Source organism: Protopterus annectens, chromosome 1.part0 (genome assembly GCF_019279795.1).
Source record: "Protopterus annectens isolate FY-2018-M chromosome 1.part0, PAN1.0, whole genome shotgun sequence".
NCBI lineage: Eukaryota > Metazoa > Chordata > Ceratodontiformes > Protopteridae > Protopterus > Protopterus annectens.
This window is the reverse complement of record NC_056725.1, coordinates 220267084-220284714: the sequence shown is the minus strand read 5'-3', so window position 1 is coordinate 220284714 and position 17631 is coordinate 220267084.

The following is a 17631-nucleotide window of genomic DNA, read 5'->3' as shown; positions in this document are numbered from 1 at the left end:
CTGGCTCTGATCCAGAAGTACAGATGCCTCCTGGAATGCTTGTCTCTCTTGATATGATAATAGGTGCCCTGGAGGTCTATGGAGCATATCCAATCATCCTTCCTGAATAATGGCAGGATGGACTGAACAGTGGCAGGATGGACTGAACAGTGACCATCTGGAACTTCGACTTCTTGATAGGCTCAATTTACTGAAGTCCAGAAATGGCCACAGGTCCCTAGTCTTTTGTGGCACCAAAAAGAAGCAAAAATAAGTTGCAGATCCTCTTTGTCTTGCTGGTACCTCCTGGATGGTTCTTTTCTCTAGAAGTGTTAAAACTTCTCTCTTGGCCTGTTATTTCTGACTGGGTGGCACCTTGGGGGGTACTCTCTTGGGATTTGGAGGAAGTTGGGAAAATGGAATGTAATAAACCCTGGATATGATCTTGAGCACCACTGATCATTTGTTATGGATGTCCAGGTGTCTGGGTGCAATGCCAACTGACCCCTGACTGCCTTCAGGGCAGGACAGTCGGGCAATGCCACAGGGGTGCTGGAATGGCTTCTCAGAGAAGGTACCCTGGAGCCTTGATTCTGAGGACCCCCTTTGACTCTAGGGTGGCGTCTGCCATTGAATCCTCTTCCCCTGCCTGTGTAAGAGGAATCTTCTGGAGCATCTTGGAAGGAACTCTGTGAAGTCTGGAACCAAAGTTTCTTGCTTCCCCAATGTTTTTTTGGCAAAGGACCTTTGAGGGTTAGAAAACTTGATTCCAACCACCAACTTCCTGTTCATTGCAGGTTAAGGTTTCCTTGACTAATGGTCTGAAAAGCGAGGAATCACTGAAGGGGGCATTAGTAAAAGACACCTTGAAGGGTTCCATGAACCTGCACAATTGCATCCGCGCATGATGCCTCAAGGCAATTCCTGCACTGGCTGCTCTAGAGATACCCTCTGCTGCATTGGAGATCAACATCATCAAGGAATAAGCAATAGATGATAGAGTGGTCAGCTTGGAAGTATACCTTCTTGAGGTCCTTTGCTGGCATCAACTCTGAAAGAGATGTGGTTAGCTCAGTAAACAGATCTCTTTGGAGGCAGGTAAAATGCACCAAGTAATTAAGAGCTCTCAGACCAAATGTGGCTGAAGCATAAATGCACTCCTCATGTCTGTCAGTGGCTAGAGACTCTCAGTTTGGGGGATGGACATTGGAGTTCTGTTCTGTTTTGCCAGCTCCTTTTTCATGGCCACAGCAACCACAATGGCATTGACTGGCACTCCTTTGCTCCAGTGTGCTCTGTCTGTGGGGGGACTCAAAAACCTATCAGCCTTTTTAAGAAATGGTCCATGGTGTCAGGTTCCTTCTACATCCCACAAGCGATAAGGTCAATGAGCTCATCTGCAGGGGGAAACCCAGGAAATAGATGGGCCTGTCCCAAAAGCCTTCAGGAATACAGGTTCTTCCAAAGATCAGGGTTAGGGAGACCATCCACCTTTTTGCTTTAACTGATACAGAATGTATCTGAAGGAGATGACATCAGGGGGAGAGCTGAAGACCCATTCTCTTCATCAAAATGTGTGTCCTCCATGAGGGACTCCATTTGAGAGTCCAAGTACCTTCTCTTGCACTGTCTCTTCTATGGTACCTACTCTGTAATGCGCTCATGGGAACACTCAGAAGAGAGGGGAACCCCTGGGTTCTGGATACTGCCTGAAGGCTATCTTTGGAGGTCTGACCCTAGACAGTATTGATAGGCTCATGGCTCCTGATAGTGAAAGGTTGGGACATACCTTGTAGAGTGCAAGATGCTGCTCCAGATCTGGAGAAAGTCCACTCTACCAGCCAAAAGACCAAAGAACTCAAGGAAGCTCCACCCCATCCCCAGTCACCAAAGCCACTAGAATCCTCTTCCACCCACACCCACAAGAGGGTGTGTTGCCACCCCTTGGTCCCAGACCTCTGGACAGTACTGGTCCCAAGCTGTCAAAGACTGAAGCCCCCAAAGGAAGTGACTGGTTCAAAAACCCAGACCCAAACCCCTCCCTAGGGAACCTGCACTGACCTCTCAGAGCGAGGACCCACTCTGATCTGATGGCAATGGAATAGAGCCAGTCAGGGACCCTGACAGAGTGGGAAAAACTTGAATTCTTGGATTCACCAATGCTTCCCTTGGGTAAACCAGGTCCTGGGGTTCTGAAACCAGAGGACTCAGAAGAGCAGAAGACAGTCTGGAAACTGGGGATGTCCATGAGCCTGACCAGCCTGGGGATGCCAAGAGACCCATCTCTATCTGGGCCCTAAGAAAATTCCTCATCATCCTGTCCATGTTCGAAGGTAAGAGGCTCATGAAGGATCTGGAAGAGGTCAAAGAATGGATGGATTTATTTGGAGAAGTTCACTAGGATCCTACCACCACCCTATACTCTCCCCAATCTGGTGAATGACTCCTGTGCCTGGGAGCTGAATGCTTCAGATCCTGGCAAGATCTTGCTGAGAACCCCTCAATAATTACCACCAAATCTGATGAACATGTTTGCTCCGATACTGGTTGACCTGCCTGCCTTGGATCCAAGGAATCAGATGGATCAGAGGTAAGGGTGATAGGATCCGTGGGCCTCTGAGCCAAGGAGATCTCAGCACCTAAGGACAGATCCTGAGACATCAGATCTGAAATTGTCAAGGACAGCTTTGGATCCAGAGATCTCTGATCCAAATGCCTAGGCCAATTTAGTGGCACCAGAGGAGAAGCACCCGTGGAAGCAGATGGGCCTTTCCTCTTGGCTTCTTTGTTGCTACCAGGAGACGAGTAGCCCAACACAAAAGGGCCCCCTTGAGCTGTACCTTTCAGCAATAATTTGTTCCAGTGATCTGCCAGTGCCCGAGGGTTGAAAGCAGCACAAACTGAGCAATCAGCCTCAAGGTGGGTGGATCCCAGACAATAGACATACTTCTTGTGGCATCAGCATTTAGGCATCTTATGCCCACAAGAACAGCATCTTTTAAACCCTGTAGGCTTGTCTTTTTCAGACATGATCATACACACACACACACACACACACACACACACACACACACACACACACACACACACACACACACACACACACACACACACCCACACACACAAAACAAACAGGAAGAAGATACAAGTAAAGACAAACTGAAATGACAGCAGACAATATCCCCAACTAGACTCAAAAACCTAAACTAAGAAGAAGGGAAGCCCTTCTAGACACTGAAGGGGAAAGTCAAAAAAGGTGCCAAGCACTGAGAAAGGAAGGGTATGGAAAAACACACAATCCCTAATGTCAGCAGAAGCTAAATGAGGGAGGGGAGGAAAGAGGAAAGTCTAAACTACCCAGAATAAGAGAAAAAACACTTATCTGGAGAACTTTAACACCAATTTCCTTGAAATTTGCTACGAGCCAGGAATTAAATCCGTTGTGTAAGCACGGCAAATGAGATCTGAGGGGTAGAGTGTAGAAGGGGATTATGGGAGAGATAGGAGCTCGAGCCTTGAATCTAAGTCTGTGAGGTGCAGGATTGGATCCAACACTGGATCCAAGACCCAGTAGTGATGAATAATGAAATGGATAACATCAGATCATGTAAAATAGTCTCCCAACATTTGAGAACTACTTCATGCATTTGTGAAACCATTAACTTTATTCGCTGTCTACCAGCAAAGCTCTGCAGCAGGAGCTGGTCTGTTTATATGTGCAGGCAATTAATTATGAAATGACTGAACCATGAACTCTGATGCATTTGAATGAGAAAGATTATACTAAGTACATAAAGGTGATCTGCCAAGCAGTTCAGTAAAAATACATTGTTTGGCACATTGAAGGGAATACTTTTGCATAGAAATGTATTTCTAGCACTATTTAACACCTCAGTACAAAATATAACCATGCAAAATCTAGGTTATTCATGCAATGGTAGCCAGTGTACTTTTCGTCAGGCTAAAAGTCACTTAACTGAGAGAATGCAGTTTGTTTTTCACATCTGGTTGGGAAATAGAGATGGGAAGAAAATGGATGGTGTTGGGGCAAGATAAAACACAGACTATAGCATGCATTTCCAGCATGATTAAACCTAACATTTGGATAGGTAAAGCCTGTGGGTGTAGCTGTATATTTGGGGCAATTGCTTTTGCACACCATGGGGTAATTACCCCTTTTGGAAAGGGTTTATAGTTTTGTGAATTTATTGTGAATCAAAAGGGGTTAGGGGTTAAAATGAAAATGTACTTAGGATTTTTTCTTTTTTTTTTGTTTCCCGAGTGTTTTTTTTACTGAAGTGAAAAATCGGGGAAAATTTGATATGGTTTTAAATAGGGAAGAGAAGTCACAGCTGTATGTAAGATCAGCCTGTCAAACATTAATGGGTGGATATAAGTTGCAAGATGGAAACATATATTCAAAAATAATGGTCCTGTAGAATATATGAAAGTAAGACGGCACTGTTCTGTTTGCGAAATGTGAATGGTATTTTAGGTATGGATAAAAAGCAGAGTACTGAATTATATTAAGAAGAGTAGGGTACAAGTTGCAATGTTACATGAGAACACACTTGGATAGGAGTGAACATGAGGATTTTGGCAAAGAAAGGTTTTCAGAATGGATAATCAGCAGAGTATAAGAGAAAAGGGAAAATGGGGTAAGAATATTAATTGTGAGAGAGGCTCCAATAGTGATATCAGAGGACAAGAAAGATAAAATGGTAGATTTTAGCCATACAGGGTTATTTGCAGTGAAGGAGTATTACACTGGCATGTATTTATACTTTGCCTAAATCTACTATTGTGATACTTAAGAAACTTATGGAAGATGTAATTAGCTTCTATCAGGAAATATTATTCATGGGAAGGGACTGAAAGCTGATCTGCAGTAGTTATATTATTAGAAAATATAATAAAAGTGGTTATATTTCTTAAGAAATGCACAAATATATTTGGAATGGAAGACGTGAACATACTAGCAGGAACCAAGACAGAATTTGCTTATTATCCCACAGGTACAATAACTTTGTTAGACTAGATATATTCTGTAGGAACAGTGGCATTTAATTGAAAGCTTTGAAACATGTCCACTCATTATTTCAGATCATGCACCAAGGGATAGGTGAAGTTTCAGGATAATCAAGTAAAAATGAGACACTGGTACTTTCCTGATTTTTTTTTTAAAGAGAGGAATTTAAGGAATGAGTAGTAGAAATGAAATAAAATGAAATTGATTTAAAAAAAAATAGTAGACATAAGAGTGAAAAGGATATGGGGAGAAGTAAAAGGAATTATTTAGAGGGTTTATCAAAAGTTAAAATACTGCAGATAAAGGAGAATCTAACAGAACACAAAGAGCAATTATTGAGTGCTAACAAGAAAGAAAAGGAGTATCTGGATAATATGCATGAGTTTAGAAATGTTATTAAGTATTTTTTGATAACTATAGAGCACAAAAACTGCTAGCATAATGACTAAGACAACAGAAAGTAGAAAGTGTTGTCACCAAACTTAGGGAGCCTCTAACAAGAAAAATAACCAGACATTCTATAGAGATATTAGAGCTTTTTTGAAAATTCTGTGAAAATCTATATAAAACTGAGGAATGGGGAGACCAAGAAAAGGCAAAATGGAAATGTTTGTGGAATACTCATTTATACCAAGGTTAGAGAAATATGAGGCTAAAGAATTAATAGCTAAGAGAGGATGGAATAAGATAAAAATGGTGATTTATAATCTATCCACAGGGAAGTCTCCAGGAACAGATGGTATTATTGTGGAAGTTTGGAAGACAAGAGGAAGAAATGTGGTAAATAATTGGCAGGCTTTAGCATTATAATAGGAGAGACAGTGCCAGCACTTTGGAAGAAAGCTGTGGTGGCTGTGCTTCCCAATAAATACAAGGGCCATTCAGACCCAGCTTTATATAAACCAGTTTCAGTTTTGGACCACAATTATAATGTGTATCTATACTAGCTAAGAGAATTACTAAGATTTTGCCAAAACTGATAGACATGTATAACTGTAGTTTTGTTGAGGGCAGACAAACATTTGACAGTGTTAAGAGTACAATGATGATATGTGGAGTAGCGTTAAGAAGACCCTACTATTACTGAAGGATATTGATGCAGTGAAGGTATTTGGCAGAGTCAGCTGTGATTTTATAAGCCTGGTAATGGTAGCATTTGCATTTCCTGTTAGAATAATGGGATTAATTAGGAAGATAAATGAAGGGTGAGAGGCAAAAATTAAGGTGAGGGTTCTCTCTGGCAAGCTGTGTTATACATTTCTAACAGCATTACTATACAATTTATGATATGCAAGTACATCCTACCTCAAATTATTCAGTCATTAGTTTTAAGGGTAAAGTGACAGAATTATGCGTAACAGACTTATTAAGATAAGTTATCTAAAGGATCAGTAGCAATACGTATTTAATATTCTCTAGGAATAACAGGTCAGACTTTATTAATCAATAGAATCCAATGCACATTACATAATAATTATTATACATCAGACAGAAAATTAAAAAAAAAAACACTGACAGTATGTAAAGGTATAAATATGAAATACAGAAAGCATAGGTTTTAGTAAATGTACTTCTACTATTACAGTACATAGATATTTACAGGATATTTAAAATGCAAATTTAAAAGGCAGACATCTATTACAGCACATAGAAATTAAAAAGGTAAATAGACAGGATTATTAGTAACAAATCTAGTTGAAAATGTACAGAAACAAGTTAATATGTAATTATACTTCAAGATACTTATATTGTAAGTGTAAAGAAGAAAGTTTATCAGTTATAACATGTCGCGGCAGAGAACTATAAGATGGAGCCCATTTCATGTTTTTTGGGTAATTTATTAAACCCCATTGTACAAGCTTCTGAATTTTACTTGAGAGACTCCTGGCATTTATTAGATAAATAGTATCCATTCTACCTTAAATCTGATACAATGTATTTTGGTTAAGGCACTTTTTTAATATACAATTACCTAAGGCAGACATTGATTGGTTGTTTGCATACCATATGACTGTTTAAGCACCATTTTTAAACAGTATATTTGAATTGTTTGTTAGAGTCTGATGAAGTTCTTGTGTGGATTATTAATTGCTAAATAGAATTTGACTGTGCCTTTGTCTTCTCTGAAGAGCTGGTACTTGTAGAATTGTTATTTTATATGTATAAAGTAATTACAGAAGTAAATCCCATTTCAGTAATTTCAGAGACAATTGTTACAGAATAAATCCTTCAAAATATGTGCATAGGCGTGAAAATGTAAGGTTATGCCTGTGTCATTTTATATTTAATATTTTAAAGTAAGTACAGAAATAGATAACTGTGTTCAGGTATCTCAGGAGAAATTGTAATAACACATTTCATTTAAATGTAGTTTGTTAGTCAAAAATACAGTATTTTCTTTGCATAAGTCTAGAAATGCAGCCATATTAAAGCAGGCCTTCATGTTTTGCATACAGTTTCAGTGAATGTACTTTCAGTCAGTGAAAATAACTTTCAGTCAAGAAAACTGATAAGAAAATGTGCTAACAGAATGTGCAGTACATTGAGTACAAACTGATCTTATTTAAATGGTACGAGGCTTCTTAATTAAAGCTAAAGAGGTGTGTAGAAATTTACAGGGTTTCGGTATTATTAGGAGATATTTCAGACACAGTTATATACTTCGTTTGGACTGATATGCAGAAAGTCATTGCAGTGCAGTTCTCAGAAGTTTGGTACAGCACTCAAGAGTGAGTGCAGAAGTCAGATTAAATATCTAGCATTCAGAATATTAAATACATTATTCAGGAGGAAAGGAATATTAATGCAGAAGCTATGGGCATAATTATTAACATTGTTATTGGAAACAGTAAGATTTGGCATTCTGAGTACTGAATTTACAGACAGTATAATTAGTGCAGAAGCTACGAACATTAAGATTTGATTTGGATATTGTTGACATCTACCTCTGCTGCATATAATAAAAATTCTTAACCGAGCTACAGTATATGCAGGGTTTTATTCTAAAATGAACAAGAAAATTTGGCACATAAAGGAGAGACTGGCACCTGTTCAGCACAGATTTTGGTAATTAAAAGATAAAGGCATTCATTCCAGTCTCATTCCAGTTTCTTCCCGTAATTTTCATTTCATTCCAATATTCTACCATCTTATCAATTCTTACACAGGACAAGGAGAGGTGTGCTCATTCCTATTTGTTATTTTACTTTATAGTTAAAGCCACTTGCAAAGAAAATAAGGGACTGACAAATTCAAGGATTTAACTGGCATGGTAATGAAAATAAATAGCCTTATTTGCAGATCATAGAATCATAGGACATTACTAGGCTACTGGCCCTGAGGCCCTTACAAGCCTAGCCAAGAATTTAGCCCATATTCCAACAACTTAGCACCAGATGCCCTGTACAACAGGGACAAATGTGGAATCTCAAGGGTGTATTTTCTGTTCCCCATTCAGTTATTCAGGTTGTGCTTAAAAGGGTTAATGAGGAACTCTGGTTGACCTAGAGCGGGAGTGTATTCCACAGAAGTGGGATTCTCTGGGACACAAATCTGTCCCACCAACAATTCCTATTGATGTCACAGACCAGGTTGAGGTCACTCATGTGGGTTACTTGGGTGGAGCTTGACTTGCGAATATGCAGCAGTCCCATCAACGTGGGGTCTGAGAATGCTTTGTATGCCAGGCAGAGGTCACCTCTGATGTGTCCGTAGGAGACTGAGTAGCCCTAGGGACAGGGCCTTTAGCCTATCTGTGTAGGGTAGATGTTTGAGGCCCTAGATTCTGCTGGTGAGGGACCTCTGAGGTGTCTCCAGCTGCTGCATGTGCTTTGTGAGGTATATGCCGAAGGGGGCATTGTACTCAATAATAGGTCTTATAAGGTAAGAATACAGGGATGTTATGACCATCCAGGGAGAAGGTGGTCATAACATCCCTGTATTCTTACCTTATAAGACCTATTATTGAGTACAATTCCCCTCTGGGGTGTCTCCAGCTGCTGCATGTGCTTTGTGAGGTATATGCTGAAAGGGGCATTGTAGTCAATAATAGGTCTTATAAGGTAAGAATACAGGGCTGTTATGACCACCTTCTCCCTGGATGAGATACCCTTACTATGAGGTGGGCCATGTAGAAAGCCTTCTGTACAACAGAGGCAATATGGTGGTCAAAAGGCAGTTTGCAGTCAACCTGGGTGCCCAAGTCCCTCATGACTGATTGCATGCTAAGGACCTTGTTATTAATGTGATAATTTATGGGGACATCACTCTCCCCAAAGGAGATAATGATGCATTTTTTGGCATTCAGTTTGAGGCCATGTTTCTGGCACCAGTCATATGTTTGGGTGAGACCCTCTTGGAGGATGTCCACATCACTAGGGGAATTGATGACTGTGCCCAGCTTGCAGTCATCTGCAAACTTGGTCAGCCATAGCCCACTGGGTTTGGCCTGCACCTCAGAAAAGTATCTCCCAAACAACAAAGGCTCCAAGACTGATCCCTGGGGTACACCACTCATTGTGGGTCGACTGCTTGAGGTGGCTTTCCCTATTTTGACTATGTGGGTTCTGTCAATGAGCTAGTTTGCTACCCATCTGGTAACATATGGATTGATACCTAGTTGAGAGAGTTTATCTATTATACCTGAGTGGAGAATAGTATTGAAGGCTTTGGCCAGGTCAAGGTAGATGGTGTGCACCATCTTCCCCTCATCCATGGCTTTGGTGACTATCTCAAAGAAGTCAACCAAATTTAACAGGCATGACCTCGCCTTGACAAAACCAAACTGTGAGGGATCAAGTGTTTGGAGGTTGCCAATGTCCTTGTTAATGAGGCCCATGATAATCTGCTCCATGGCCTTACAGATTGTGCTAGTTAGGCTGATGGGTCTGTAGTTTCCCGGATTGGTGGATGCTTCACCTTTGTGCAAAGGGATGACAGTGGCTGTCCTCTACTCAGCTGGGATTAAGCCACTAGTCAGGCTTTATTTGAATAGGGTGCCTAATGGTGCTACAAGTTCCTGTCTGACTTCATGTAGGATGTAGACTGGGATGTTATCAGTCCCATGAAGGCTGTATTTTTTGCCTTTTAGAGGGGGAGTGATGACTTGCTCCCTAGAGATAAGGGGAGGAGGGCATGTGCTGGGGATGTCCTGATTTACTAATGGGGGGGGTGAGGGGTGAAGTTTTCACTGAACCTGTCTGCCAGCAGGTAGGCTATATCTACGGCATTTGTGTATGTGGTTTCCTTGACCACCAGTTCTGAACAGATCTGGGTGCTTCCCTTGAAGTTGCGGACGTATGTGAAGAAAGCCTTGTGATTGTCTTTAGTAGGTGTGGCCAGTTTGGACTCGAGGTTTGCTTTGGAGGATTTCACTAGTGCTCTTATTTTCTTGTTCAGGCTAAGGTGAGATTGCTTCCAATTAGGCACTTTCGCCTTTTTGGTCCTGGACAGCATTTTTTCCTTTTATTATGGAGTTTATTTATTGCAGATGTCCACCATACAGGTTCACTCTTACTTGAGGAAGATGATTTTGTCCTGTTGGGTATTCCTGACTGCATGCAGCTATATAAGTGCTTGTATAGTACTTTGGTGAAGGTTTGGACATATGTGCCAATTCCTATGGAGGAGAAGGTGGCTGTGAAGCTGTTTATACCTTCCATCAGGAGGTTATAATCAGCTTTCAAGAAGTTTTTTGTTTAATCCTATCTAGGGGTGGTTGGGGGAGAAGGTGACTTCAAAAGGGACTGCTTTGTGGTCAGATCTTACCAGGAAGGATGACACTATAAGGATGCTGCAGTGGTTACTCATGTTGGTTAATACTAAGTCCAAGATATTTTCACCTCTTGTGGGGGTGTCAACCAGCTCATCCATGGAATTTACATTGAGAAAATCAAGGAATCTCTGGGCATTTGTGTTTTGGCATGAGTAGTTCTTCCAAACTATGGTTGGATAGTTAAAGTTGCCCTGAATCAGGGTAAAGGGTTGAATCTTGATAGACTCGAAGAGGTCCAGAAAGGTGGAGTGGACATCTTGAGTCAAAGGGGGGCCTGTAGCTAGCTATGATTTGAATAGGGGTCCTGCCAATGGTTAACTGCACCTGGAGTGTCTCCTGTGCATCATGCTGTTTGACCAGCCTGGAGGTGTGTATGTCTTTTATATATATTGCATCTCCACCTCCTTTTACTTTCCTGTCCATGGTCTGTGGTCTAAATGTATGGTAGGATGAGTAACCTGATATGGCTGGGGTGCACTCTGCAGCTTTGAACCAGGTTTCTATGACTGAACAAATGTCAGCATCTTCCAGGGTTAAGAATGCTTGCAATGATTACAGTTATATGTTTAGAATCCTAATGTTTAGCAGCATGACCTTTAATTTGTGTTTTGATGAAATTTTTATGTTGGTAGTTTTGACCTCATGGCATTGCTAAAGAGGCACTATGGGGGAGGCATGAGCCTTTACCAGGAGCCTGAAGCCCAAGGGAGATACATGCAGGCCATCTCTGGCAAAGCATCGGGGTTTGTCAATCATGTCTTCTCAGGCTGACAGGTACTGGATCCCCTTGGAATGACACCAGAATCTAAGCCAATTGTTAAAGTCAATCATTTTCTGTTTGCATTAAGGCATCATTCTGGGTGACGGCAGAATGCTGCTAAAGGCCAGGAACATACCTGCCTGGGACACATATTCAGTGAGCTCTATCATGTCTCTCTTCATGTAGTCCAGGGTGGTATGTCTCAAGTTGTTCACTCCAACATGAACTATGACAGAGTAATAACAGTACCAGTTGTTGAGAGACTTGAGTGCATGGGTGGTATGGTGGATTCTGGCATCTGACAAACAACTAACTGTGACTTTCTCCTTTTCCAGCCTGGTGAGGGGCACATCTGTGTGTCTCACAATGCAGTCTCCGATGATTAATATTTTGGGTTTATGTTTAGGCCTTAGTGGCTGTGAGAAACAAGTGTGTGGACGATGTGTGGTGTGTGGTGTGGTGGGCAGTGGAGTTTGCATGTGTTTTTGCCTTGGAGGTCTCTTTTGTTTGGGTATGTTTTTGTTGAGGACCTCCACATATGTGTGGTGTTTGTGTTGACAACCTTCTCAGTACCAGATATACTGGCTTGCGAAGGAGAGAGCATTGACTCTAGGTTCTTAATATAATTGCATCTCTTAAAAATTGTGTTCCTAGGTGTTAGTAGTAGAGGGTTGTCCATGTACATGAGGCAGTTGCTACACTGTCTCAGGATGCCTATATCAACCAGACTGGCAGGAGAAAGCATAGGAAATTGTCCATCCATATTTGTCAGAAACTGAGGGAGAGAGAGACCTAACAGGGTAAATGGTGGAAGGTCTAGAAGTAGTACTACTAGTTGATCACATAAGTGCTACTAAGGGAACATTTGTAGCTGGAATACCTCACAAAGGGTTAAAAACAGTGCAGCTCCAGCTCTGGATGCAGGAAACCTGTATTCAGACTATGCTACTCAATTTAATGGTTAAAAACAGAGTAAAACTCACAAAAAGCACAGATTAACCACTTACAGACAAAATAGAACTCACAGTATGAAAAAAAACAGTTAAACAGTAATGAAATGCAGTAAAATGCAATTAAACAGTAATGAGTTGCAGTAAGTAACAATGAAATATAGTTAATCAGTAAATTGCTTTAAAACAGTGGTAATGTGGTAAATTATCTCACAATTACAACAGTAAAAAGCAGCTCAAATAAAGTATAAGGTTACTGACAAGCAGGAACAAATGCAGCAAACTAAATGCAGTTGAACACCTAAGCACAAGCTAAATGAAGTAGGAAGAGGCACTTTTTGTTAAGTAGGAAGTGAGGAGACAGAAGATAATTCAAGGTTAAGAAGCTAAAGGGATGGGCCTTCACAACTGATCTCACTGTACTCAGTAGAATGAGCTGATGCAATGGGACTGAGAGGAGTGTCCAATATCAAATTTATAGTAGAGGTGGGTAACTCAAACGTCACCAAGCTTGAATACCACAACAACAGTTGGGCAGGAGGGTGGGATACAAGATAAGAACAGAGGTAAGGAATTAATTCATTAGGCCTAAAAAACAGTCGCACAGTTTAAACAGATATACAGCAAATATTGTTTTATCAGAAGTGCAGAAACAGTTGAAAATAAGCAACTTATTGAAAATAAGCAACTTATCTTTTGTAGTCTCTCAGCATAAAACAACAGGGCAAGGGCAGAAAGCCTAACTCACTGCAAGTTTTAGCAAACAAGTACAAACTGGTTTAAACACCGATATTATGTTTTATTTGACAAATTTAGAAAAAGACACTGGGCAGGATTCACGAAGCCTCCGTGTAAGAGATACATGGCTTACACGGAGGCTGCAGTTAAACGGTGTGACGTCAGCATGTCATGCATATGCATGAGGGCATGCTGAATCACACCTAAGGCTAACACAGTCCATGGAAGACAGTAGGGGGCGTGTCCGTAGGCCGAGCCCTGCAAGCGGACACGCCCCCAGAAGAGTAAAATTGCCCAAAGTAAACACCCATGACAGAGGCCATGGAAATGTGAATAAACACAACACAACACATGCCCCCACAGACTATGAACATAAAATATATAAATGAACATGTTATATATTTTTTTTAAATCGTAAAGATGTTTGCCCGTGAGTGCGCTCGTTTGCACGGGCATGCCCGTAGCTTAGCCACAGTTAGCAGTCAGTGGAAAAGGATATAAGAACTAAATATGCAAAGTAAGCCAAGAAGCAATAGCGTAGCGGTAGAGACGTCGGCTGAAGAGCAGGCATTCATGGTTTGAGCCCCAACAACATCAATTTTTATTTTTAGTAAAATAAGCACGAAACAAGTCCCTGACAAATATGTACACATATAAAATCATAGTTTATGTAAAATGTAATGAAATAGTCCATTTATTTTGAAGAAATGTGAGATAACAAAACAATAAAAAATGCGAGATGTGCCTATAGCTGAGCTACAGTTTAACAAGGTGAGTGCATCTGCCCATAGGTGAGCAGTGGTTTAACAGGTGTAAAATGAGTGCCTGTAGGTGAGCAGTGGTTTAACATGCTGGAACTGTGTGCCCCTAGCTGAGCTGAGCGTAATATGCGTGCTAACAGCCAAATGAAGCGTAAACCAGTGTACCCCGTTTGCGCGGAGCTGCGCACCGCGCCAACAAGCTAACCGACGGGCAACGTTGAGCAAGCTGTATCAAAACTGCCTTTACACAGACACACCCCTAGCCTGTCTAGACAGTCATAAAAAATAAAAAGCAGTGGCCAGGTTCGAACCCAGGATACTATGCACCATAGTCAAGGTACTGAACCACTAAGCCATGACAGCAGTACCTAGAAATGCAGTAATAGCAAATATATAGGAATGAATACAAAGTGGAGCATGACAAAGCAGGTTTTGTGAAGTTGATACAATTCCAAAATGGCCAATCACAGATATGTGTGGGAAAAATGGCATATATAAGCCCCATAGGCGGGAATACACAGCATAAACGATTGTAGAACTAACTTGCAGCCAGAATGTCAGGAGTAGGTGAGGGTAGTTGCTTTTGAGCACAGAGGTGGGGCGTTGAGGAGTCCAGATACATGGTCTGGCTCCTAGTCCACAATCATGAGGCCCAACTCATGCAGGGCCAGGTCCTGTGGGGAGCATATAGGGCTGAGGCGTGGGACTGGTTGGCTCATGATCTCACCAGTGCCACAGGGATTCCAAGGACTGGTGAGCAGGTCTGTCACCACCATGCGGACCTGAAGAGATGCAAGCAGGACCAATTGAACCTTTGGATCCAGGAGGCCCGGCAAATGCCCAACGCCCCACTACTGAGTAAGTTACATTTAATTATGTATGTAAGAAATTAAACTAGCTGATATTATGGAGATGTGTATTCCAATATTACTTCATTTATATTACAGCTGCAGGTGTCCGTTCTGCAAACCACAGAGCCTATGGCGATAGGCTGGTGCGGTTGCACCACCAGGCAGGTCAGTAATCCTCTCCCAGTAACTGTAAAGAAATATAAAAGTATGACAGTTAGCAAAAGAGTGCAGTGTAGTCACTAAGTAATAAAATGTGCAAGTAACAGTGTAAGAGTGTTTGCAAGTATTGCTTGATTACAAAAGTGTGTTGCAGTCTGTAATCCAAACAGAAAAATGAAAATGTCTGAAATAAAGTCTGAAATAAAGATGCCCCACCTGTAATATAATAGTACACAACCTGCAGCAGGCTGAAAAGTACAGCTGCAGAAGATGAGCAAATCACATGTGTGAAATATACCCCTGTTGAAATACTGAAACATGACAGAAGTGAGACTGCTGGAAAGGATTGTAATAACTACAGGTAAAACATGTCAATAAAGCCTAGAAGTAAGTACCATCCTGAATAGTAAAATGAAAACAAGTGAGAGAGTGTGAGAAAGAGTTATGAATCCACCAATAAAGTAGTAATAACCCCTGAATAAAGTATACTGCAGTCAGTACAGAATGAAATGAATGTGAGAAGCAGAACCAAACAGCAAAATCTGTTCAAAGTGTTGCTGCAGCTGGAATGTGTATCCCAAAATCTGGATATGTTGCTCTCAGTCTGCAATATGCAGATAGTATGATTGTCTGACATACCAAACATCCACAGTTGTCTATAGCTATATAAAGCAAATGTAGCAGGATGATGTAGCTGAACAAAGCCAGATATGAATGTGTATGAAGAACAATAAAATGTATATTGATGTAGCAGTAACAGTCCTATCACCAAATTGAAGTAGTTATCATATAGGAAACTGTAGTTAGAACAGTAGTGTGTATATATGTGCAGCTATTAGAAATGTACAGCATATGTATTGGTATTCGAAGGTGTTAATATTATTTTCTTCACCCCACCCTATAACCACATATAACCCATTCCACGTGAAAATGGTATGTGCAATCACAATTAACACCCCTGGACATTTGTCCTGTTGGGTCATAAATATTTGCATGTCCATTGATGCATCTGCCCTGTTCATACATCCAAACCTGATGGCCTGTTGCCATCAATCAACCCTGCATGTTGTTGGACTGTGTATTGCTGTTCAAATTATGCATGTGTTATGCTCGCTGTTCAATGGTGTGAATATCTGGGTGTTTGGTTAATGGGAATACTAATGCATGCTGTTACAACTAATTGCGAATGGTATTGTATGTTACTAACCCAAACTGTCATGACATAATGCAAAACATAGGACGACAGGGAAGGCGGGTTCCAGCGGACCCACCTCTCCCACCTCAGCTGGCGAGTGCACCTGGCACTAGTGCCCAGTCTGGACCCTCCTCTGGTGGCCCTGTGCCACCTGCAGGTGGAAGCACTGCAGGGGATGGGGCTCGTCCCCCCTCTGCAAGCGTGGCCAGAGGAGAACCACCACTCACCCTCCGTAGCGTCCGGACTGTGGTGCGTAGGGAGATCTGGGACTCTGTTCTTGGGCCCCTATGCCAGCTTGAGGCACAGGTGGCACAACTTATGGGCATGCCTGTTGCCCAGCCTACACAGCCCCCAGCACAGCCCCATCCTGGGCAGTGAAGGAACAGTGGCAACTGCCCATGGGTGGGGATATCAGTTCCACTGTTGCCATCTGTGGGCTCATGGGCTCTGGATATCCAAACATCCATCCCCGTCAATTGTGTAACCCCCCCACACGTGTCATACACTGCCCCTGTATGTGTCTTGTTTGTCTTGTCTGTTGACCTACCCAACCTACCTCCCCAGCTATACCGACTTCCTTCACCTGACATACCACTCTCACCTGAAAAAAAAAGGGCACTCTGTACCCACAAAAAATTACGCCCCATACATAGCTGCCCATTCCGCACACATGTCTGCTGGACATGGAAACTATCAATTACAATTGGCTGTACAACAAGTATTATTGTTGTCCTGACACCTCTCTCAGGGGTGGAAGGTTTCAAATGTCACACCAAATTACATACATATGCACAGCTGTTGCTGATGAAGAAATGGGCAGCTATGGGCCTTACCTACATCCCTCCTGCAAATCCCAAGCTTGTTTCCCTACTGTCTTACCCTCTTTGTGACCCCTTTTTCACCACTTTCCTGTCTCCCCATTTTCATTTCTTTCAAAGAAAATAGCGTGGGTGTGCACCAGAGTAAGCACTGTTAAGCGGTTGTAAGCGGGTGTACGCAGAGCTGAACGCCAGTGCGCATGCGTGAGCTCAGCGCAAACCAGCGCTAACCCAGTTACAACTGCTTAAAAGTGCCTTAGTCACTCTGATTGACAGGTCCTGTAGTCAGTTCAAAAGCAAAATAAAATCCCACTGTCAGTCCCGAACCCAGGACCTTGGAAACAGTAGTCTGCATGACCTACCACTAAGCCATGACTCTTATACAAGAACATTGTGCTAAAATAAATATATCATGTAATAGTAGGAATGAATGTAAAGGGAATATAGGATGTGTAGTACACAAAGCATGTCATTTATACTTACTGTCAAAACTAGTGGATTTCCATAATAGTAGTGTGTGAACAGAAACAGCCATGCTAGTTGGTAGCTAGTAGGTAATAATGTCAGTTAATGTACATATATAAATGTATGTATATATATATATATATATATATATAT